Source organism: Phaenicophaeus curvirostris, chromosome 1 (genome assembly GCF_032191515.1).
Source record: "Phaenicophaeus curvirostris isolate KB17595 chromosome 1, BPBGC_Pcur_1.0, whole genome shotgun sequence".
NCBI lineage: Eukaryota > Metazoa > Chordata > Aves > Cuculiformes > Cuculidae > Phaenicophaeus > Phaenicophaeus curvirostris.
The window spans coordinates 103,051,209-103,077,769 of record NC_091392.1 but is presented as its reverse complement, the minus strand read 5'-3'; the positions used below and the strand labels follow the sequence as shown (position 1 = coordinate 103,077,769).

The following is a 26,561-nucleotide window of genomic DNA, read 5'->3' as shown; positions in this document are numbered from 1 at the left end:
AACATCCGACTGTATTGGTCATTTTTTATGACCATACTGTATAAAAATACTGCCCATTTTGACACTTAAAATATGAATCTATCTATTCCTCTAAAATAAAACTGCTTCAAAGTTGGACTTTATAAAAATGTTCCTCTACGTTCTGTGCAGCATGCATTGAGTAGCTTAATTTCCTCCTTCTTTGGAAGGAGAGACACAAACACTGTCCCTAGATGTGTGCTTTGTGAGTCTGAAGAAATCAATGAGATGGCAAGTTTTATGCTGATGCCATTGATCAGATGTGGCTGTCTCACAAGACTAGTTTAATTGTTTTGGATCAGACTGGACAACCCTTATTCTACTAAGAGTGTAATTGATTTCACTGTGATTACTTGAAGAGAAAAGTGTATACCCAATGTGTATAAAATGCAGGCTCCTGCCCTAGTGAGAGAACGCAAGCAGACTATTCAGATGAAAATTGCATTTCCATCTATACACCTTAGTTTTGTTTTGTTTTGCTTTTTTAATACACTGCAAAGATTATATCATTCAGTGGTGTAATATGGTGGTGTATTTTTTTTCTTTTTTTTCCCAAGAAAACGCCCAAATTTGCCATTAATCTGCTCCAACATGACTATTAGCATACGCTTTCTTAATGTGACCTTCTGAAAGACATTGTATGCTTTCGTTAGCTACGAAGGCCTTTACAATACAAGAATCCTTGTGTTAAGACAGTCCAAGTGATAAATGAAACATATATTAAGCCCTAATTGTAATTAATTATGAGTACACGTAACAACGCCCATGTTCAGTACCATGTAAAATAGGATTGGTTTCTATTAACACCTATCAATGTGCAAGGTTTAGATAACAGTAGAAATTAATACAGAAGAATGCTAAATACAAAATCAGTGAACTTCATCCAAGTCTGTTGAATAATGAAAGTATTTCAATTATACCGTTGTAGTTAAAACCTGGTATACGTTGCCCTCTTGTGGAATCCATGATAAAATACAAGTTACTTTTATTTATGATTTTGCGTGATATTTTAATGGATAGAATTGAATGTTTTGATTTATTAAATTCATGATGTGAGTAGTTTATCATGATAAACACTGGATATTTTCTGTAAATGGCGACACTTGACAAACAAATCAGTTAATTAACTAATAAATCAGGAACTGCAAATTGTGGAACCTTAGAATATTGGTGTTCTGTTTGTTCATTTTGAAAAAAATTTTATGTATATATATAACTGTAGATCCCTGTCAAATATGAAATTTTTGCAAACCATGTAAAATTGTATTTTAGAATTTTTAGCTGCTTGTTACTGAGACTCTCAGGCACACCTCAGTAATGACTGCTCCTATTTCTATCAGATAAGACATAAATGGAATCCCTTGAATGCTTGATATTTCACTATCAAATCACTCAAATTCTTCAACTGCAGACTATTTAAATACTATCCTTCAAGGGAAAATAAATTGTATAATTTTTTTTCTATATATGTTTAAGAAATAAATATTTTTGTTACCAACTAAGAGGAAAATCAGGAAGCCCGAATTAAATGATTAATCAGACATTAGAGAATAGATTTTAATGACCCTAGATGGAAGAATCAAAGACTTCAAAGCCAGTTTAACACAATATGGGGATATTTTTAAGAGTTCAGAACTAAACTGTACATCAATTTTCCTTGGATAAACTTTCTCATATAAATACTAATATTTTAATTCCTTTAGAAAGTCTTCTAGAAGAAGGCAAGTTGCATTTAATAGATTTTCATAGCATTATATTTGGGGCACCTTCAGATACCTCCAAATGGTTAGTTTTATTGGTGTTCAGGTTTTGACTTTTATTTTTTTTTTATACCATTTCAGTTTGATTTCAGACATGAGTCAGTTTAGTACAACACTTGTACCCTTGATCAAAGTCTTCCATCAGCTATGGACGAAGGTCAGGTATCCATGTTAGTGTTATCAACGGCCTCTGATACTCCTGACAGGTAGGTGTCACTGATAAATCTGTAGGATCTGATGGATTTGGTGTGATCGCTTTATTCTTCACAAGCTGAGGTTTTATTTACTTTAAAAAAAGGGGCTGAAGGGAGGTTGTGATTAACTAACACATTTCTGTTCACCTTGTCCCATGAACCTTTTCCTAGTGCTGGCACAAACTAAACATTTTACTTGATTTGCCTAGATGAAATCAATCTGGGAAGTAGGGACTTCAAACTTTAACTGGTTCATATCCCTGGACTGTACCACAAAAAAAGTGAATTTGCAGGCTGTTTGAATTCTTTCAATATACAGGAATGTTTATGGAGACTGTGAACAACTTGGGGCCATAATGTCATTGGTAAATATTTGGATGAATGGAAGGCCTCGAACTTTGTTTTGTTTCTAGCAACTCCTTCTTGTCTTTTCTCCCATCTGCAGTTTTTGGCTACTGTTTCTGCCTGCTCTAGGAAAACAATGATTAATGAGTGTCCTATAAACTGAGGTTATGATGACTGATAAGGCCCGAAAAACTTGTTCACATCCTCAGATGATTATTCTATGTTTCCTCTAGCCCAGTTTTCTAAGAGGTTGCTATTTCTTGAACATTTTCTTTAGAATTTTATCCAAAGTATCCCTTAAATCTGGTTTTGTGCTTTTACAGTGCTAGAATATGTATGCTTGTGTTTGTATACACATATATTTATGCCTTCTAACATACACGCATTTGGACCTAAATTACTTGAGTTACCACTGCTTCATAGAAGTGTGTTAAACATAAATAGCCTCTGCAATTTTTAATGCATTATGACTTTCATATCAACAAGCACATAACAAAATATAATCTCAGTGTTACTAAAGCTATTTCATAAGCCTTATGCCAATATGAGACAAGCTGATCTGACTAAAAACTAATTTACGTATTTTTACCATTTTGTTTTTAGGGTTGTTTATCAGGTATAGTCTGATCAATTCCTTAAGTTGACTGACTGTAGTTTCATAAGCAGTAATGCCAGCTCAAGAGAAGTGAAACGGGTGCCTAGCAGAGAGCATTGGGCAGAACACAATCATCTTTTTGAGTCAAATGCGTCAATTTACTTTGACTTGATTGAGATGTGAAGCAATACCACAGTTAGGTGACCTAGGTGAATTGATGCTTTAGTGGTTTGAGGTCAATAATGACCAGACTTTAAACCCTAAACTACCTACATATATCACAAAGCATTAGGCTCAAGTGATCACAAAGAATAGCAGTACGCTCACAGCCCCTGCCCTTTTGACTAGCTCCTGAAACTTTATTCATGAAGAAGTAACATGTAGCACAGATCTCCACACCAGATCATCTCCACACTTCAGGATCAATTATCATAACATACAAAACAAGGATAAATGAACATATATATTAGGGCGATTCCTTTCATATTCTTGCTCAAAAGCAGACATTAACACAGCACCAGTAACTGTAGTAATAGCCAGGTGGCAATTGCTCTCATTTCAAATAGAAAAATCTATTTTCTTCTGATTTCTCACTTAGTCATTTATACCTTCATCTTATCTAAGTGGTAAAACATCTTGGAAAGGTACTATTAACAATCCAGAATTGTGAAGGAGCAGCCAAGGTACTTGGTGATTTCTGGTGATTCTGACAAATTATTTATATATAGCAGAAATTCATCAGTGCAATAAAAACATTTTATCCATGAAAAGGCTATAGGAACATGAAAAGAAATGTGAAAATTAGTCCTCCATTCACAGCACATACAGAGACACATAAACACATCCATGAACAGAAAATTAAATTAAATATCTTCAGTTACCTTTTGGGTTCTCTGCAAGTTAGATACAGGCACATCAGCATTAGTAGTTTGGGTCTTGAACAGCCTGATAGTATGCCCATTCAAAGTTTTTATGACTTTAGTGCAATTAGAACTTACTGGCGAGACCACCCTGTCTTTGGGTTACTTTTGCAGAGGAGAATTAGAGGATTGTATATGCAGAAAATGAGAGGTGAAGATGTCTGGGTTGAAATGCTTCAAGTAAAAAATTAGATAATATTCAATACTGCAGTGAGTGTGAGGAGAAGTCCTAACCTCCAGCATCCCTGCCATCACCTTCATTTCCTCACTGGTGATTGTCCCCATAAATGCTTCATAAGGTCATGAGTTATATACGAAGAAAAGGATAAATCTTAGAAAGCTTGTCTGCACTCAAATGCAAAAAAGAAGAAAAAAGATGGGATTTTAAGTTCATGCGTAGTGAGTAAATCGTCAGGATCAAGCCTACTGTAATCAAGAACTAAGACGACAGTCATACTAGATCTGAACTTCAACACTGCAACTTAGTGCAGAAGTAACTCTAGCACGGCCTGTGAAATTTTCACTGATGACTGTTTTAGTAATTGATTAAGCGATGAAGTAACGACTGCTTAAAATGTATTAAACTTTACCTTATTTGGTCTTATAACACTTCCTTAGCATCTTATGATTTCGAAAGTCAGTTTTGCAAACATAATGAGCAAAAGTGCTTTCTGTTTTGTACTCGTCGCTGAGCAACACAGAAACATAAGCTTTTACTCGCAAGTCCGTTTTACTAACATAATGATCAGCCCAAGGACTATTAAGAAAGTCCGCAAACAGCCTCTTCGAGGAACAAATAAAAGCTGTTCTGTGTATAAAAAGTACTTTCAGTTGGACAAAACATTTCATGGGTCATGATCAATGTTTCATATCCTGATAAATTTAGATTAGCAGCTGTACTCCTTTACAAGGGTGGGTGAAAAAAGCTCCTTGTTCAATAGACTTTTCAAAGGCTGAATGTCTCAAAAAGCCTCTAAAATAGCTTTTCCATTTTTCCCCTCCAGAAATCAATACTCTTTAAAATGTTTTACCTTCAAGAGTTATTGCACTTTAAAAAGAATGTATTAAATGCAGGACTGATCCTCAAAATATTTTTTAATCTAGGTCCCCCAAATACTATACTATTATACCAAAAAATACTGCAACTCAACATTTAATGTTCAAAACATACAGTCTTCTCTTATGAATTCATTTTCATTTTTGCTGTCAAGAACAAATATCCAGTATATCGTTAACACTTCATGGGAGGTAGGAAGGGGTGAGAGGCCACAACATTAGCCCTACTGACATTCTTTGTGCTTTCCAGCTATTAAAAGATTTATGTGGTACTCAGTCTTCTGCTGACTTGGCTCCATAGTGAATGTGCATATATAGCAACTTTACAACTAAAATCAATGTAAAACTTTCAGATCTCTTGCTTTATTTGTTAGTCTGTTAACACAAAGCTCTTCTTTGCAGTAACAGCAGTAACATCCTGACAGAGCAATACCTACTATGTTTTGTTATTTTGCATGTTATTTTGAGCATCTTAACACAAGGTGTATATGAAGAAGATGTTACTACCACATACTAAAGCATTTCATCCTGCTTCTGTTACAACACTGAATCATGACAATAATGATTTTCAAGCAAACCTGATTCCCAAATACAACAAGAATAAGGAATATTAGCATTTGGCCCAAATCTCCACACACACATTAAAATCGGCGGGTTCTGAATTAGTGCATTACCCTCCAGTAACAGTCAAGGATTAAAATGAGCCTAACATTAAAGCCCAATAACAAATTAATTATAGTAGTTATAGCTTCTGTTTATTTCTTATGGCTGCCTGTAGCCTCTACATCTTCTGCTTTTCACTTTTGTCCCATTAACTCTTATGCATCCACTGAACATGATGGGTGACAGAAGCTATGCTCACAGCCTGTGGTAACGCACGCAGGATGGTTTATGAGCTACATGAAGATTAAGATAAAGAAGAGTTCCTGGGCAAAACACAACAAGTTTCAACATCATTTGACAGTTATTTACATAGGCCTCAGAATGTAAACTTTAAACAGAAAACATTGTTTATATATGTTATTACTTATTTTATTCACTCATATCAAGACAGCACTGAAAGGGATAGCGAAAGCTTGCCTCCTGCCTCCCTCCCCCTGCCAAGAGCAGGTGTTGCCCTGCTGAGTTGTTATTAGCCTATACAACATGTCCTGGGAAACTAGCCCAGGTGTTAGTCAAAGGGAGAGGTTAGAGCCAGTGGTGGTAGTGGACACTGCTGGCAGGATGCATCTCTCATTTTCAATTTTCTTCCCACAGGCAGAGGTGCTATGGCTTTTGCCTACCTAACAGCTGTGGGCATAGCCAGTATAAAGCTAAAAAACGTCATCTTGTTTCTCAGCCATCACTCCGTCAAAGCTCTACTCTGCAGCAGCTGGGAGAGCAAAATTTATTTTTGCCTACATTGTTGAGAAGCCCTGAGTCAGCTCTGCTAGAATGATTCCTCATGATGAAAAATTTACAGCTTTTACTCTGCCTCCCTTGCTCTCTTTTAATATCCTTCCCTTTTCCCCACAGTATTCTTCCCAATTGGATTTGGCAACCTCCTCTGTCATCATTTTCAAAATAAATGTATCTAACATCATGCCTCTATTTCAAGCCCTCCATCCTTTGTTTTTAGACTAATGGCTTTTGGAGGTTGAGCCAAATCCCTAAATGCTTTAAATCAATAGTATCCTTTAATACTTGCTTTAATCAGTTAGATGAGACACCTATGCAGTTTCCAGGAGCAAAGTCACAACTCATAGGAGGAGTGAGTTATGCAAGACACAGCTGTGAAATCCTGTGAACACCTAGAGATGTTACAACGTACACAGTTGGCTAAAAATGGTCAGCAAAGCACAGAAACTATCTCTGAAATAACAAAGGAAATCAAGTAATACTACTCTTTCCATTTGCCTGCAAATTACCTTTATTTCCACTCAGTTACAGCACTCCAGCCCATTACAGTTTATGATAATCAGTGGCATGGAGAAGGGAATGGAGTTTTCCATCAATGCCATCTGTCCAAGAGCTCTGACAGAAGGGGAAGAGAAGGAAAGAGTAAGCCCATCAACCCACTTACTGGTACATAAATCCAGGCCTAACTAAGTCAGAGGAAAAACTACCACTGAGTTTACTCAGGATTTGTTGGACTTAATTTACAAGAAGATTTTTCCATCCCAGAAGAAAGTCACAGCTTAAAGAAACATTTAAAATACATTGTTCCAGCACAGTAGTTTAGAAACAACATCATAAAAACCAGATATTTTCTTCCATTTGCCAGATTTCTCTGGATTTCATTTTGATCTTTATACTTTGCCTTTACATTAGTTTATAAATAAACCCTTTATGATCTCTGAGAGTGTTTCTGCTACATCAATAAGAAAAAGAAAAAAGCTGACCTATATACTAACACACTTTTACATCTTGCTGTTATTCATTTCTATGTATGTTGCTTCTTTATGACCCGTACAAAGTCTGTAGGAGGTAACTGCTATTCACACTCCACCTCTCCAAGCCTTTTGGGATGGGGAAATGCTGCATCTGTGCTCAGAGGGTGCCAGATCACTGCATATGCCTGCCTACACTCGGTTGGCAGGCAGCCCTCTGGGGTGGCACAGCAACTGGTAGGAATGGGGACAATCCTTCAGGTTTCTGCTTTTTTCCTAGAGCTATACCAGCCATAGTCAAGATGCAGTCAAAGTGTCTGGATTACCCTAAGCTACACAGCTGCTAAAAGACAACAGAATATTAAATACAGATTCCAAAGGATTCTGTCATATTCCAAAACTGTCTCTTCTGAAATTTCAAATTTCTGTCTGCTATTATGAGAGTACATCTTTTAGCAGAAACATATCAAATTCTGATTCATTCTTTCCTTTCTTCCTAAAAATATGCTTTAATGAAGAAATAGCATTTATTCAAGGATAGAAATCCCATGTAAGTCTTAAAAAAAGTAGTGAGTTGCTGGTAGCAGAGCTAGGAGCTGTCTGTCCAACTTCTGGGCAGGGGGAACAGCTTTCAGGGACTATGTAGAGCTGGCTCCCAGGCAGAGCAGCCAAAGTAACTGAAACCAAGCCTGCATGCAAGGACCCCACTACAAAAACATTGTGAGTAGACACAAATTTATGGAACCTTCTTGTTTGTATTCTGTATGACCCAGTAGTTGACTAGAGCTCAAATATTTCATGCTAAGCATCTTGAAATACATTACTTCTCAATTTAGTAATAAGAAAACTAGTCCTTTAGTTAAGAACAGCCAGGTGAGAAGAGCAGGAGTCGGGAGCATTCCTTAAGCAGAAGAAAAAGAAATACACTATATGTTGTATATCTAACTGGATATGATGTGTCAATGGTAACCTTACCTTCACATAGAATATATAATTTCTAGCAGTAGAGTTAGGGTTGATCGTCAAAATCTCATTTCCGATTACTCATCTGTGAAATGCTTGTAGACAGTGGAAGAATTTCAGTGAACAAATAATATCAAAAGAAATATCAGCAAACAAACTGTGATACTTAATGAGGCATAAGATACACTTTTTATCTTTACCGACTGATCCAAGAATCTGCAGATCTAGTATTTCAGAAAATGCTGTTAGCAATGGGAAAACGCCCTTGTTTTTAAAAAGTGTAGCACATTTTGTCTTCACGCTCTTATTGAAAAAAGTAATAGCATTCCTAGGAAAACAAGTTGCAAGTTTTTTGTTGTTTAGTAAATTTCATGCTCTTAAGAGGAAGAACAAATCTTCAAGTGGAAATTTGGTCTGTAAGCTCTGTGTTTTTTCAGAATGGTTATTTTCTTGATTAACAACACACGTACCTGACAATTGAAAAAGATGTCAGTAATACTGATGTTATAAATTATAAAACTTCAGCTGTTTAGAGGAATGGAGACTGAATTCTGAGCAGCTGCATTACTGACACCCTGAAGAGTCAGTTATAGAAATGTATTTGTTTCATTCTGGAAATAAAATAGGTCTCATTGGATTTTGTTGTCCACATGGAAGAATGTGAAATAGAATCCAATGATCGTAAATTGATTTGAAAAAATCCATTTTTATCATTAGCCAAACAATGTTGTCAGAGCTAGATTTATTTACAGTATACAATTTTGTAAATGAATATTGGAATTAATAACATTTTTAAGTAGCTTGAATCAGCCTAAGAAGCACCTAGGCCTGTGAACTTGTCAGCAGGAACTCCTTCACAGCTGCAGCTCAATGGCTGTAGTACATGCAAATGTTGTACACCTTAATTATATTTGGAATGGGATGATAAAATGTTGAAAAACAATAAAATAATTTACACTTTGAATTTACAGCCCTTTAATACTAACATGCTGGGGGGAAATATGGTTCTTTATGTATGATTGACTAGAATAGGGCAAGGTACTGTTAAAAATTTCTTAGCAGACTTTCCTGGTGCTCTGTTTTTATCATCTTAAAGAGACATTCCTATCCAGGAATTAAGGAAAAAAAATCTTCCTCTTCTTTCCTTTCCACTTTTCCTTCCCATCACACCCTTCAGTGGTGCACGTGTGTCCATTGCCTCTCCTTTGGCAGCTCTCCCTCTCAGCCCTTTTGTGTTCATTTCCATGCTGAATAGGTATGAACAACCTCCAGTTTATGCTGCTGCTACAGGATTATCAGAAGAACTTAAGGTGCAAACATTTAAGAAACAATATGTATGCATGTTACTAAAGCTAAGAGGTAACTCCAATGGTTCATAGCAGTAAAAAAGTTGGTAATTTTGAGGGAATCAGCTAACACAAGCTGACAATCAGTTCGGTCCCTTTTTTGGATTGTCCTTTGAATGTTCTGAGCACCATGGAAGAAAGGCTGGTGTTATTCACAGAAAATAAATAGATGTCTGCAAATGTCATCTGTTCCAGGAGGCACTAAGGGGACAATGAGGACAGAGAAAATATGCAAAAAACCAATCCACATGCTTCTTCACCTGCAGTCACTGGAACACATATGTGTTGGATGAGGAGGGAAAAAGAAATCCTGACCAGAAGAGTTTCACTAGTTGGCACGGATTCTTCTTCATCTACTGCTTCATGATAAACCACTCTGGTATTCAGAACTGAGGGTGAAATATTTCCTCCCTTCTTTTATCTTGTACCTCTTTAGAGTTGTATCACGTTTCTTTAAAGTTTCCTCCAAAATATGGACTGTATGTTTAAACACACCGGCTGTTTTTCTCTAGACCACAATGCTGAAAAAAAGTTTAGAAGTGTGCCTTTACTGAGGGGCACTTGCTCTCTCTCACAGTGGAAATATCCTATCCCCCTTCTCTGGATTATTTTAGAATTATTGAAATGGATATCAAAACATCTTCAAGCCTATTGAAACATGGAAATTGAGTTTTTTTCCTAGTGTCTTTTTCCTCCTCACTATTAGTGGTAAATATCAAGACAATTATCAAGACACATACATTAAAAATTTTGCTTCAAAATTACAGAGCAATAGTATACACAAAAATGCAGACATAAAAGATTTAAGATTACTGCATGGCAAACACATAATTTCTTTTTGAGATGCAAATTTCCACATGAAATGTAAAAATTGTCTGCAGCTGATGAGAAAAAAACAACAGAGCTATGTTGTGCCATCTCAATACACAGTTGAACATACTTATCTACCAGTTTTTACTACTGCATAAATAACGTATACATCACATTTCTGAATAAGTATGTTGATTTTGACCTAAAACTGAATATTTCTGTTTATCTGTGAAGAATACAGATATGACTGGAGGCTAAGAAGTTATTGTGAAATGAACAAAGACAAGACTGGATATTGAGTGTTATAAAATTCAGATTGTATGAGAATTTTTGATGGTTGAGCCCTGGTAAAATAATTTTCTTTTAATGATTGTACGTACGCATTCACAAAGACCTGACTTATGAAATAAGGACTTTCGACATTAGCAGTAGGCAATTTTCCTAGATAACTAACTTGTAAGTACATAAAAATGAGCATTCTGTCTTTGATTTTTATGTAGTAGCTTTTTTCTTTTGGTTGTAAGTTTCTTCATACCAGAAAATAAAAATAAAAAGGGTGAACATGGCATGTTTTATAACATAAATAAATTTCACATTTGATAGTGCAAAAACGAACAAAGATGCTATTCTACAAACATAAAGTTAGCTTTTAATGTTATGAGCCACGTCTGACAGAAAGCAAAACGAAGGGAGTTGTTTGGGTTTTTTTAATTCATAAGTATACAACACATAAATAGCAGCAAACAGGATAATATTTTCCAGAAAGCAGAAAAAACCCACTGAAAGTCTGTGGAATACAGTTCAGAGATGAACTACTGCAGAGCTGCAGCATGCTGTAATGCTGTTTGGACTGTAACTGAAGAAGTTCATTTAGGACAAACAACAACAACGAAGTAAAAATAAAAGCTGAAAAATTGGATAAACCATGAAAATATGGGCAGTGCTAAGTGGAAGAACTGGGAAAACATACCATGCATTTGCCAGAGCTATCAGTAAATCTCTAATAATAATAATGTTTTCTTTATCACCATCCAGCTTTCTTTTGAGCATATGATTTTAGACAATGCCCAAGGATTGATCAGAGATAGTATTAAAATTGGCTAAGGAAGATAAGGGGCACCATGGAGAATCCATTGTGCATATCAAGCAAGGCAGCCTTTGGCATTTTACAGAATTATTTTATGCACTCCCCACTTCATCTATAAATTTGATAAGATTGCAACATACAAAAAGAGAAATTCAAATTTTGAAACAGGAAATGAGCCTACTTAAGGTTAAAGAAAAGGTCTTTCAGGAACTGAAAATTAGTGTAACTCCACCAAAGGGAAAGAGTATGGAATGGATTTCACTGTTTATGATTCTGATTCCCATTAAGAATAATATGTATTAAATTATGCTTTTTCTTTTAACAGCTTTTGATTTCTTCTGGTTTTCCCCTGGAATTTATCTCTGTATGTCTTTTAAACATCTTTATTCTCCCCTCATTTTCTTTGTTTCTCAGCATAGCTGGGGTAACACTACTCCTGTCTATTCCCAGTACTTCTGCTCCTGTGGTCTAATGTTTCACTATTATTTCTTTCATGCACTTTACATGCAGTCTGCAAACAGTCTTCCATTTAAGAACTCAAAAGGTGTGGCACAGCTTAGTTTCCCAGACAAAACACATTCTAGCTCCTAGCATGGCCAATGCTTTTCCTTCAGTTTGCCATAGCCCAATGTGTTTATACTGAAAAAAAATGAAGGCACCATTCCTCTTCCCATCTCCTCCCTTTCTCAAGCAAATATATAGACTTGCTCTTCAAGAGCTCACTATTATACTTCAGATTCCCGAAAATGTTTGGCTTGTTATTTCCCCCCCTCAGTCATACCACTACTCATTACAGTTTAACATTACATTGTAAGCAAACCAACAAAGCAACTCTCAGGAAATAACTGAAAAAGAAACCAACGCAGAAAGGCAACTGGATAATTAAGTTGAACTTACTGGTAAAAATAGCAGTGGTGCAAGATTTGAAGAAATCTTGAAAAACTGCTTTCCTAACTAGAAACTTTACGCACTGGAAGATGAAATTAGTTATAAAACAAGTACAATACAAATTGTATTTAACTGATACGGGTTTTGTTCCAGAGTTTAACAGGTGTCCCATCAGCATAGAATCATAGAATAACCAGGTTGGAAGAGACCCACTGGATCATCGAGTCCAACCATTCCTATCAAACACTAAACCATGCCCCTCAGCACCTCATCCACCCATCCCTTAAACACCTCCAGGGAAGGTGACTCTCTGATAAATAAGACCTCATATTGTAAGACATGAAATAGAATCAATTACTATCTAGTTTTAAAAGCCCATATAATCAACTCATTATTCAGTAGTCAAATGCAGGACAAATACATGTGTGAAACAATAAAACTTAAACAATCTGGAAAAAAAAAATAATTCTGAGAAGTAATAATGCAAAGTGCTCAGTGACTATTGATGGTAACAGATACACTGTATGGAATATTTGGATTTACTTTTAAAATAAATTTTCTCATGACTAGACAACAGAGAGTAAAAAATCTTGGGACTATAATAAAAAATTTTACAGCTCCATGAATGAAAAATGTTAGCCTTAACCACAATTTACTGTCTACAAGAGCAATTCTACTTAGAATGCAAAATCGCCATTTGTATTGAGTCTTTCCCCATTTTTGTTACATTTTTTTTCACACTAACAAATGCTTCTTCTTCATATCATCCTTATTTTTAACTGCTTTTGTCCTAAAAATAAGAATGAAAAAAATCACTTTGCTGAAGTTGAAATTTGAAACATTAAACACTAGATGGCAGAACAAGGCTGGAGCTGAGCATCTGAAAAAGGTTGCACCTAAGCTTGCCTGCATTTTATGTGGAGGATTTCAAAGATACCAGTTGAACAGTTTTACCTGCTATTTCTATGAAAATTGCCAACAGGGTCATAAAAATTATCTCCACACATTATAGTTTTTGTATTCACACAATATTTTCCTTCCCTGAAAAGGAGAAGCAGGTGATTTCTCTCTGGTGGCCTCCTGTACTTCCCTTGGGTGCCTGCTCCCACCTATCCCTGGTCCAGAGCCATCGCCTTGCCTGTAGCACAAGGCAAAGCCCTAAGCTCAGCTCCTGCAGACAGATCATATTAATTTCAAAGGGCTGCGTGTTCAAGTTGAAAATGACCAATAACTGAATGTAGAATTTAGGATTTAGCCTGATGTACAGATCAAAGAAAGGGATTTACCTTTCCAGCTTGTCAGGGAATCTGACAGTAATACACTCAGAAACAATACTAGGGCACAAAACACTCAAGCACAGAAATGAACAGACAGATTAAAAAGACCTCTTCTACTCTCTTTTCTAATATTTGGAATTGCTTTTTATAAACAATAGTAACTGAGTTAAGTGTTTAACAGAAATTAAGAGATAAAGAAATGCACTGGCTCACCTGACCAACTTCCTGCATAAAAGAATACAAGAAAGAAATGCACCTAACCAGAATAATAAAAGCAAGGTGTGATTCACTTGTATTGACACTGAAAGCAATTAAGATAACATTTTCTTCACCATCAGGCTCATAGACTTCTGCATCCTCCTATGTTTTTGATAAATACCTCTGCATCACCTCAGTGGAGCGGCTCAAATTTTGGCTAAGTGGAAAACAATACGTGTTGACTATTTGAGAAGTTGCCTACAGCTGAACTTGAACAGTGCTGCGTGTGATTTGCTGCAAACAGTACTAACAATATGTTTCGGTTGGGATGGCAAATTTTACTGAGGCTGCACTGCAACTCCGCCTTTAATTCTTGCATAGTAAACATCATCTGTGGCAGCCAAAGGCTTTGCCCAAGAGCAGCAATGCATCCGTTACAACCTAGACATGTTGGGTAACATCACAAAAAAAGCACTGTGTATAGACATTATTCTATCCTAAGCATTATCCTAGCCATATTATATTTCTTCCTATGCCTAGAGTTATACTTCAGAAGCTTCAGCCTTTCTGGTTTTGGCAGAGCTCTCCTATGCAGCCCCTTAGGAAGTCTCTGAACATACACTACATGAAAACAAAAGGCAGAAATGTCACAAACTAAAGTAACAAATGGTCGGGGAGGGCTGCTGAGCCGCTGCTCCAGGGAAGGCAGAGCAGCTGCTCCGAGATCTCCCACCTCACACAGATCTGCTCCTGCAACAGCTGAGGAAGGAAGGCACATCCAGGCGGCAACAGGACTTGCTCTAATGCATTTCAAAATCAAAGGGAATGGCTTGGGCAACAGTATAGCTACCATTTGTAAACAAATATATAATTCATGTTATGTTATTTCAGGCTTTTAATATCATATATATATAATATTTCAGTCTTCATGATGAATAATGAATGGAGATAGTTGCTCATAAGAATCATCCTAACAAGCATGTACTACGGATAAAAGATGAGTGATGGAGAAGAAGGGAGAGGGACGAAGAGAAGCGAGAAGAGGGAGAGAGCAAGAGAGGAAAAAGCCCTGCTCCATGTGCGCCACACACTGTCTGTTCTTTAGTACCAGTTTTCACTCATTCTTAAAATAGTACATTTAATTGAAATTAATCAGTAATTTTAACACAAACTGGTAGAAATAGTGGGAATATGGTTGGCCCACCAACTCCCATGTCCCTTGGGCCACTGCCCAACTTGCACTGCAGAAGCAACGCTGCCAAGATTTCCCAGGGTCTGTTGATTCCCACAGCCCCTCCTTCCCCAGATGCCCCTTTGCAGCCCCAATGGCCAGAAACAGGAACAAACTCCAAAATAACCACGAAAGGTTAACAGGGAAAATCAGATGACTGTACCCCAGATTTGATAATGTACTTGGTTGTTTCCTTTTTTCCTCACAGATGCCTTGGCACTGCACAAGGCAAATACAGGAAATAAAAAAAAAAAAGAACACAAAGAACACTATAATAAGCTCATATGAATTTCCTCTCATAGTTGTTCACACCTGTCACAACCCGGACCCATGAGCCACATGCTCGTGTCCGGCCCTGACTCAAGGGGAATTGGATTCGTTTGTCTGTGTGGCAATCCAGAGGCCAATAAGGTCACTCCCAGGGTGAATATCAAAAGCACTATTTATTTCTGGCTCCGGCAAGCAAAAACACCCCAAGATACTGGGGCACACAACAAAGACACGGGGGGGTGCAACCACCCAAAGTTACAGAAATGAATCCCCGAAAACAACCCAGGTCCCTTGGATCCGATCCAACACGCACACCCTACGGTAATGGGAGAGAATGAGAGAGAAGGAAAGAAATCACCACATCGAAGGCAGCTAAGCTACGCAAGCCTTTATGTCTGTGTTTTTTACTTAGGTTAACTAGACAGTGCAAGTTTACCCCTCATATGCTTTAAAGGCAGAACAAAGGGTAAACTATTTTCTCATCCCTAGTCATAAGTATCAAAATGTCATATTGCAAATACATAACAGCATTTAATCTCTTCTGTCTTTCTCTGGGATTAATTAGCTGTTTATCAACTGAAATCAGTCAAACTAGTGTAGAAGTACTACAAGGGTAGGAGATCAGGAATCCTCATTGTCAAGTTGGTTTTGGATAGCTTAATTTTTTTTTTTTTTTTCACCTTTCCTATGCCTCATTTTACATACAAACATCATTATGTATACACCCAGGAATGCATCTCACAGCTCTCTTTCAACCCTTTCTTTACTAAAATAAAACATTACACAAAAACTACAGTGAAGGTAATTTCACAGCTTCTCACATTGCTCCCAGCTGTTTCAGAAACCTTATGCTCTTTTTCACCTGATTTGAACAAATCTACTTACCTTCTTACTCAGACTGCAGTCTCTTTCAAGCACTTCCAAGTTGCTACTGTACCATGATTTCTCAGTTAGCATTAAAAAAAAAAACCCAAACCCAATGAATAGACAGAGATTTGATAATGATCAAGGTTCCGAGTAGGTTTTCTGTCTGAGGATGAACCAAGATATGAGCCTGACTACATACCATCAGAGCAAAAACTGCTGCAAACACTTTGAAGTCCACAGTTTTTACATACAGGTATACATCAGCAAAGTTCAAGAGCCTCCACACTTGACTAAGCACAACAGCCTCTTTTGTATTCAGAAATATCTGGTCTCTAGTATGTTGATTGGATTGAAAATTGTTATACTTTAGAAGAGTTCACTCAAGGATAGGAAGAACTATTTTCCAGCTATACCACAGGAGCCATGGAGCAGCAAAAGTAGGTGGCAGCAGGTGGCATATTTATATCCTCTGAAGTATTTTTTTTTTCTCAAAAGCCAAAAAAGGCATTGTACTTATTGCCACAGAACCAAGAAGATGCTAAAACTTCACGGGATTTAAAAAAATGTTTGACAAATTAATGAACAATCCATGCCTCTGTAAGGGCTATTAAATTGAAAGGCAATCCCTTGGAGCATTTCAGGGAAGTGGGCTTTCCTTGTTCTTGTATTGCCTATGTATTTGCTACTGGCAGTTTTGGATTTGAGGCATAAAGATAGACAGACCATTGATCAGTCCTGTAATAGCCTACACTCTCGTTGAGCTTCACTGTATTCTGATGACTGATGTGTTAACCTACTTCAATTATTTCAATGACTGCTATAAAATGTAAAGAAACAACTTTACATTTAATTTGGTTTTAAATAAAATATTTCATTAAGGAAGTCCATGGATAATGCTGTCTCTGGTTAATCAGACAGTCTAGCAAAATTACTATCTTTTCCCTGCTTTCCTGCATTTTTAATATTTTCCTTCAGATTACGGTAAGTTCCTAACTAATAAAATTGCTGCCGAATACAGTTAATAACCTAACCATAGGTAAAAACATGTCATCCTCGCTAATAGCCAGCATAAACAGAAACAGCTTTTGGATTCATTAAGCCTAATAAGATCTCTTAAACAGTAAAATATTATTTAAACTGATTGAGCATAGCAGAATTAGTCAGCGTATGAGTTAGTTCATATTATTTTATTTGGCCTTTCTGAACACAGAAAGGATAAATTCAACTGTAGCTGAAGTTGTAATTTACCATTGAAAGCCGATAGCAGTTTCTCACTTGAAAGAAAGAAATTATACTGGTAGTTTCTTGGAGGAGCTTTGCAGTTTTATGTTGAAAGGAAACACGTTGTCACTGGTCGATACAGGAATTGCCTACAGCTTTCAGCTTTGTAAAAAATTTTAGGCCCAATTAAACTTTTAGTAACATCTCTATATAAATAATCAAAATCCCCTGGAAAACCATGTATATTAATCTCTAACAGGAGAATTCAAACGGTCAAACCAGTGCTGCTCATGAAAAACAATGGCTTAAACCCATGAGCAATAGCAATGCTGGGGCTGAGGCTGGTGCAGGCACGCAGCACCAAAACACAATAGGTGGGAAAAGCAAAAGCTCTGCAGACTGCAATATCCACTGCATTTTGCTCAGATGGGCATGTGAGCAATACTACCTCACACTAACATGGAGGCTGACATGCCTGGAATACAGGAATGTGGTTCTCTCTGTGATCCCTCCTGAGGACTAGATCCCTTGCAGAGATCTAAACAACATAATGGAGACTTCTTCATTTTTTATCTTAACCACATCAGCAAGGTTTGCAAGAGAATGCCTTTTGAAACCATCTACACATTTCTGATTTGACAATTTTTATGTGAATGAGAAATTGCTATGAATGGCTTTATCATGCAAGTAAAGACTACAGCATTTTTGTAGCCATATAACTCTAGTAACAGTGAAATAAGTAAAGTTTAATTTGAGAGAGAAAAATGCATAGGTCATTGGCTAAAATCACTCAGTATATATTACTTTCAAGATTTTTGTAGACTACGGAAAATACAGAATATTCCCATGATTGCTTATGCACTCAGTTATTCTGAATTCTGATAACTTAATGTCTGAAATTTAACGCACCCTATGCTGAATTAGTTTTCAATAATAAAATTCTAAACACTACTGGGTATATTTGGGGTATATCTCTGTCTATACACAAAGGGATATATTTTCATTTTAATGCACAGGAGAGTCATATGCATAACCACTATTATAGGGAAAATATTCTGTGTACTAGAACAGATCCTATTTTTCGGTTGTTTGACATACTGCATTTTATCAGTTGTCATACTACAATGAATCTCACAAGAAAATATGATTGTAAATGACATATAATCACAAGTTCAGCTGTTCTTATAAATGCAATAAGGAGTCACAGCTGTTCTGAAGTACTATCCAATCTCATTCCTAACACCTAAGTTGAGACATTGCAATGTAGCAATTCAGTCAGTTCATAGCCATGAGCCATGAGCTCATGAGCCATGGTGTCTTGGAAGAAAATCACCTGACACTGGAAAGCAATTTTAGAGAATCTGAACTGCTTTTAAAAAATAACCCTAAAATAGAAAACCCTTCCAGTGTTGGTCCAGTTAAAAATTCTATCTTCTTTGCTTCTGGCTGGATTTGGGATTCTAGGTGAAAAAACTCATTTGAAGAGAGAAACAAACTATACATCTTGCAAGGACATGAAGAAGAATTAGTACTGTTGAACGCAGAATCGTGTTCCCAGAACTGACCTCAGGACCTCCAGCTCTAGGTGTTGTTGAAAAAGACTGCAGACGCCAGCTCAGCTCTGAAGTGCAGACCCACCACTCCCTCACTCAGTAAGACCTTACCACCTTCATCATCTCACTAAAAATTACTGGAAATATTCAAGTGGTAATTGAACATAAATACTTGCATCAAGTCTGTCCCTAAGCAGGCAAAAGAAGGGAGACACAAAACAAATGCTGCCATTTTGCCAGTGCTGAACTTGGGTATTGGGTGGTACATCCCCACTGCCTGCAAAAAGAATTGATGGCAGAAGCAAGAGCCATGTGCAGATCTCTCGAGCTTCAGTCTACCACCTTAACTACCCCGCTAAAGGGTGGAAGGTACAGCTTTGTTCTGCGGGGGAGGTCAGCACACAGCATCACTTCCTTCCCATTGAATGCTTCAAAAAGTAATCATCTCTCTCATTTACAGACATTTCTCTCTCCTAAACTGTTTTGTTTTTTTTTAAATGGATCTCCACGTGTTCTGAGTTATTTATATTTTCTCTCCCTTCGTATAAAATATCTTCATTTTAGAAGTGTGTGCTGCTATCCAACATAGATATGTCACAACAGATGTAAGAGAAAAGAATATTTTGCTTGCTCATCTCTGGGAGATATTACAGCCACCAGCCTAGTCTAATCATTGTCCTGGATTATAAACAACATTCTGCAGTCTTCACCTAAAACCCCTTGCAAAACAGCAAGGCATTCTGCTTTTATAGTTGCTTTTACATTCTCTTACACATACTGGTATTAACTAGACAGATTCATGGAAGTCAATCTATACTGATAAAAAAACATGCAATAGAATAGAGAAAAAGCTCTAAATACTCTAATATTGAATCAAATCCAAAGAATAAAAAACTGCACAAGCATGATCACAAAAAACCCTTTCACCGAATAAGAACAAGATATTCTTTCATCCACCACTAGACAGCGCTATAATCATGTTTTTAACAATTTGGAAATAATACCTACTCAAGTCAGACTTCTGGAACATTTGTAGAGTGGACTCCAAGACAGAAAGAAAGAATGAAAATAAAATTAAAAAAAGAATAAAGCCATTTCTGTCTGATGGCTAAATCAACTACTTGTGACACTGAATACTCCTGCAGGAAAGTAAAATGAGAGAATCCTAAACATGATGGAAAAGTATCATGTAAGATATTTTTCTCATGATTAAAGGAGACAAGCTTTGCAAGTCTTCTTACATCCTTCCTGCACTTGAGTGCCAAGAAAAATACAAGATAAAAAGCACAAAGGGCCTGATACTTTATTATTTTGCACTGTGCAAAATATTTAGTTACAATTTTTAAAAATTTCTCTTGTCTTTAAAGAATAATTATATAAATGTGTGAGCACTGTGGCACATTTAAAAGAATATGAAGATGATGACAATATATTATAAAAACTAATGGAACAAAGCTTACCAAGCTGGATTTTGGGCTAGATTAGTCTCTAAGAGATGCAAAGACATGATAACTCTTGCTACCTGTATCATATTTTGTGAGAGTGACTTTCATGACTGTGTCTTCAGTAAGAAATGTAGGTGGTAAATACCTCGTCTCCATGTATTGGGTCAAGGCATCCATACTTTTCCTGGTCCCTAAGCCCAAAACATGTCCTAATTATTTCAGGAGTAAAAGTGCCATATTTTTCACTGAGATTTCATGAAGAATAAAAGTCTTAAGGCTTAGGTTCTCTTGCAATTTGAATATCACAACAAGATAACTCATTGTGGTAATAGCACTTAACATTTACACCCCTCCTTCTTCAACTGCTTCACAAATATCAGCTAATAATGCAGACTTACATGTGTATATTTTCTGTGCCTTCTAGACTAGAAACCCAATCCAGGGAAGTGATTCATGAGTCAAACACAATATGTGTCAAATCCTTTCCCTAGCTTTTTTAGCTACCTGAAACCATCCTATTACACTTCTTGATTTATACGCTGTTTCAGGAGATAAAGTGAATACAGTGATTTAATTTCTGAGATGTCTATTACTTTCCAGAGTATTGAATGTAGCTATTTTACATCTTAACCTACACATAAAACTTCGGTTATTTATGACATATTTCTAAATGAAATTGTTAGTTTGATAAATATTTCATCATTTCCATCATTTGCAAATATGTTACTTGTTTAATATTGATACACTTAATGTACTTCTATTATTTAACCACACATGCTTCTCCCTTGCATCTTTCCCAAGGAGAAAGTTTCAAAATCTTTTCAGTCTTGATTTATACCCTTGAAAGACCCGAAATTCAATTGATGTTATGAACACTTCTCAGCTCTTCGGAATCTTTCATATTGTTTTCTTGCACATCAAGACATTTTACTTGTTTTTTTCTAATTTAATTTCAGTAGTTTTGAAGACTGCTGACTAAGCCCGTGGCAAAACATCCTGTTGGTATTTATTCTAGCTTTAATGTGAAATGTCACTGAAATTCACATACGTATAAAGGATTGGTGCATACATTGCCTAAGAGAGTTTACATGACCTCCTAGACAGAAGGGTCATCACTGGAAGGTAGATTGGGTTGAGCTGGGTAAACAGATTCACCCACTCCCATTTCATGCCTTTCTCTGCTGCCACATGAAATGCATATTGCTAAATCAGTAGCACTAATACACTTTTTGTTATGGAAATGATTGCAGACAAACACATATTCTTACAGAGGCATAAAAACTTTAATATTGGGTAGGTCACTACCAAAAATTCTGTAAGTCAACCTGTTAACTGAGGGAAGAACAAGAGACATAATAAAGGAGAAGTAGAACAAAGATAATTTGGAAGTGCAGCTCAGGCCTTAGCAAATGCTGGAGCAAAAATTGCCAGAACTACAGTGAGAACTTCACCCGGACTTAAGACTTTATAGTTCTCCCCAAGCCTTTTGGCTTTCGCCCCCCTCCCAATGAACTCTTAAATAATGATTTCTCCCCCCTCCGAATGAGCTCTTAAATATAGGAAACAAGATTAAAAGATAGTAATATATATCACAGCAAGCAGTATAAATTAGATGGAAATAAAATATAGATTGGCTGGCAGCATTCCAGCCATCCTGGTGACTTGGCAGTTCTCAGATGTGATGATATGCTGCATGAGACTTGCCTCTGTATCTTCCACATGTAACCCTTATCTGACAAGGGGCTAAACAATGTCTTTCGGAAGAGACAAATTATGAGTGTGGCAGTTTGTATTTCAAGCTAAATTCCACATTTAAGTATAATTATATGCCATATGTTTTCATCCTTTCAGTTTTATGTAGTCTTAAAAACTAAGGAAATAAATTAGATAGTGGAATGTATCACTGCCACAGTGCAGCATCCTTGGTATACCACAGTACACCTAAAATAAAAATACAGTCAATGTATTTATTCTAAACTAAGTAATCTGAATTACAGCATAGTTACCATACACATGTAGAACAGTTTTTAAACTTTGTCTGCCCGTACTTATTCTGTTTGGGTCTCGATTCAGATCTCTAAAATATTAAAGGTCACAAAGGAACTAACAACAGTGCTTCTTAAACCAAATACAATCTTCCTGGGACAACAAAAGGAGATACAACCTCTTCTCAAATGTTTACAATTATAATCTTAAAAGTAATGATTTCATTCCTTCTTTTTCACCCGATCTATGACTGCATGCCTCTGCAAGCTTACTTCGAAATTAATTTCTTTTTATAAAAATAAGTGAAATCTGAAAGACTATTTTTATTGAAATGCTTTAATATAAATCATTGATTTATTTAAATGAAAGCCATGAGACTATCCAACTCTGCTTGTCCTTCCAAAGTCTGAACATTTTCTAAGCTAATTTGATGAAAACACCTTTCCTGTAGAACCTAAGGCAAAGTTATTAATTTAGAGTGGAAGTTTTCAGCTGTAGCAATTGCAGCAAATTTGCTAGTCAACATCCTATAAGCACACAGGCCTACATTGATTGAGAGAGATTCCACACTTGTGAATACAGGTGTACCCCAGGCTAAAAGTCTTGTCTCATCTTCCCTTTCCTTTGGAGAAGGTTTGCACTCATAGGCAGTTTGAGCTGAAGCTCTAGGTAACACTGAACACTTTGAAGTCAGTTCATGCACTGGCAACAAGGGGGCTAGGATTCAATGTGCTAAATTCAAATATTTTTAAGTAATTTCATCATTTTGACTTGGGTTTAGGGGTGTTTTGGCGAGGCATTTACTTGGTTTTGAGGAAATATTCATGAATTTAATTAACAATTTCTCAGATACTTCCAGGAAATTGTTTCATTTTTTAAGACAAAGAATTTTTTAATACTGTGCAAACACTACAATGTAGAACACACCACTGAAATCCTAAAAAATGGAATGCAGTTTCATTTACAGAAACAAAGTATCCAAGATTTAAAATTATGTGTTTTAAAGTAAGATAATTCTAGTAGAGCAGACATATAAGCAGTCAACTTAGTTGACAATACAGCAAAGAAATTGCTGTACTGTGTTATCAATCTGATCCTGAGGCATTTGCGTCTTTGCATATAAAATATAGACCTATGTAATTTTAATGGAACTTGAAAAAATAACTACTAAGCACTGTATATGCACAATGCTGCCCTACTTCTGATAGGATATATACATGAAAACAAAGCCTTTTCTTACTTTTATTTTAAGAATTATGGAAAAAATTGACTCATAATGGAAATGCTATTGTAACCATAATTACACTACAGTATCAGCTACTGCCTAGATTGTGTTTCCTCAGAAAAAACTGCTCTAATGATTTTTATCTGGTACTTTGGATGGCATATTTAGGTCCAGATTTAAAATAAGTAGTATGTAGAGAAATATTTTATTATAAAGAATGTAGTTGAAGACTGTGTTAATTAAGCATTTGTGGATCTTCACAATTAATGGTTTCATTTTTCCTCAGTTTTCGACAAAAATGACAACTACATAGTTATTGTTCACTATTCTATAATAAAATAGTAACAATTAGCATCCACTATGGTAGTTTGTGTACACAGTAAGATGCTAAAGATATTGCTAGTAACGGAATATAATTACAGAACAAACCAACAGTGCTCCATTTTCTAAATCACCAATGAAAGATAAAAAGAAATGCAGCTTTAAAGACATTTGAAAATCCTTTTTCCATAGAGATATAGTTACTGGAACACTGTGTTTTCAATTATTAAGCCTTCACCTAAGAAAAAAACTCTAGGGAAAAAAACCCAACAAACAATGAAGACAAATTCCATACAATGACCTTGGAGTTCTACCACAGTTAATACTCCTAAAACCAATCAGTACCAGTTAGATATGATTTTTAAATTAAGTCTGCAAGAAAATGTACCACAAATATGAATAAAAATTCTTACTAAATTCTTACTAAAGATCCATAGTAGTAGCTAAAAGTCAGGTAAAGATAAAACAAGCTCTCATTTTCAGAGTTTGAACAACAAATATTTTTGGGTCTATAGGGACGTCAAACCACTACCTGAATCCCACTAATTCTTAACCTCTACTTCAATACCATGTTTCCCAGTCTGCTTATGAGCATTTTATTATGGAGTAGAATAATTCAAGATTAAAATAGTTTGACCTTATTGAAACACTGCTCTTCAATAAGATGATTTTATTGAATTTTTATAGTTGGCTTAAAAACCACACTTATTTTATAAAGATAGTACTTCTCACTCTTCATCTTGCAACAGGTTCCAAAATGAATGAAGGTTTAAGAGTGTAATACTGAACCTTCCAAATACTTTTTATTGGCCCCTGCACAAGCTGCTGCTTAAAAAAAATAGCTAAGTTAGCATGTGTGGTGGGTGAAAAGAGAGAGTACATCAGTTAAAGAGGTAAAAGCAATTTGAACAAATTTTGCAGTCACAAGAGCAGAGCAAGCAGAATGAGTCAAGGCAAGTTTGGAGCTTGCCAGGCATCATTGGATTCCTGTAGCATGCATGCAGGTGCATCTCTAATACGACAGAAAGAAATAGTAGAACCCTATGAAATCAGTAAAGAAGCTAATGCAACTTCTCAGCATTTTCAGACATTATGTGGCCTGCCCACCCTGCATCAGTCTCTATAATGTATTTTCTATCTCCCTCCTGGTCTCATTTAATTAGAGAGTTCACGCTATTCTGAAATCCCATAAGAACATACCTTGGTGGCCAGCAGCAGAGTTCAAGAAGCATTTCATGGCTTAGTGCTCACAGTCAGCCTGGACTCTCACTGGTAATTCTAAACCTCCGTTCTGTTGCATAAATCTTTAAATAGCTTACACACTCTTTTCATTGATCACTGAGAAGGTATTTAACAAGTTCTGTCCAGGAAAAGATTAACCAGCCATGATCTCTTTAGATTAGAAAGGAGACAATTAATTGATACTATGACAAATATATACATTTACGACTACCTGGAGCATGTTTCTCTCATCATTAGGTTATGTTAGCTTCTGTACCACTTTGTTTCTGGTTACAAAAAAAAGGCAATAAAGCCTCCATTTTCCCCTCTGCTTCAGTATTTCTAGTACAGTAAAGCTTTAGGGTAATAAGCAGTCTCTGCTGGAAAAGATTCTGTTAAAGTGAAATGAGATGATGCACGTAAGTATCAGAAAGCAGAACAATGTATCATGAGATGTGTGTGGTGACAGTTTATTGTTTTTACAGCATTGCATGAATCACCCAGGGAGGGATTTTGCACAGAACAGTTTGCTGGAGACCCCTCTTGATTTTTTTCTCTCAGTTCTTGCTGGCAATGGAACAAACTACAGCAGGTGGCTGGGGCTACATCTGGGTCCACTGCTTAGCATTATTAAGCCACATTGGAAAACCACAGTCAGCCCACATCTTCGATGCTGCATACAATCACAAGTAGAATATGACAGAATTAGAAATAATACAGGAAAGAGCAACAAAATTGATGCAAGACAGACAGCAGAGTTTGTATGAAGAGAGATAAAGTAGCCTAGGACTCTTCAGGCAATTTTAAATCTGAGGCTTGACCATTTCATCTGATACTGTCTGCTACTTTTGAAATAATCTTCTCTATGCCATTCATTATTTCTATGATTTTCAGTATTTATTTCCTACTAATCAACAAAAATAAATACTTTTTCATGCAATGCATTCTTACATTAAGCCCTCATTGCCACAAAATTTTGTGAACACCAAAAGTAGAAATTGTGACTGATCAATGAAGCCCTCCAGTGGAAGAAGGCTCTGAAGGTACAAGCAAGGGCTTTGTGCTCATGAAGTTCTTGATGAGAGGTAGGGAGTGACTATACACTCCTGATGCAATGAAAGCTGAACTTATCTCAAGACAGGGGAGTCTGAAGGGTGGGTTTTAGGCTACATCAGCTGTCTTCCTGATCCAATTAGACTGGTGAGATGCAGGTTAATACACCAATCAGCCCAACAGAGACTAAATAAAGTGAACAGCTAACAAACAGAACTTAGAAGACAGCAAAGGGCTTCAGCTGGTTTGCACCCATTTACTTACTCCTAGTGGCTGAGGACATGCCCCCATTGTGCTGGGACCCAGCTGTGCACTGCAATTGTTATATGCTGCTAAGTGTAC

At 36.4% G+C, this 26,561-nt stretch overlaps 1 protein-coding gene across 1 annotated transcript in view; it reads right to left on the bottom strand.

Moving 5' to 3' along the window:
* ROBO1 (roundabout guidance receptor 1) overlaps positions 1–26,561 on the bottom strand; it is a 618,408-nt gene that overhangs the window by 544,931 nt on the left and 46,916 nt on the right. The window lies entirely within an intron of this gene.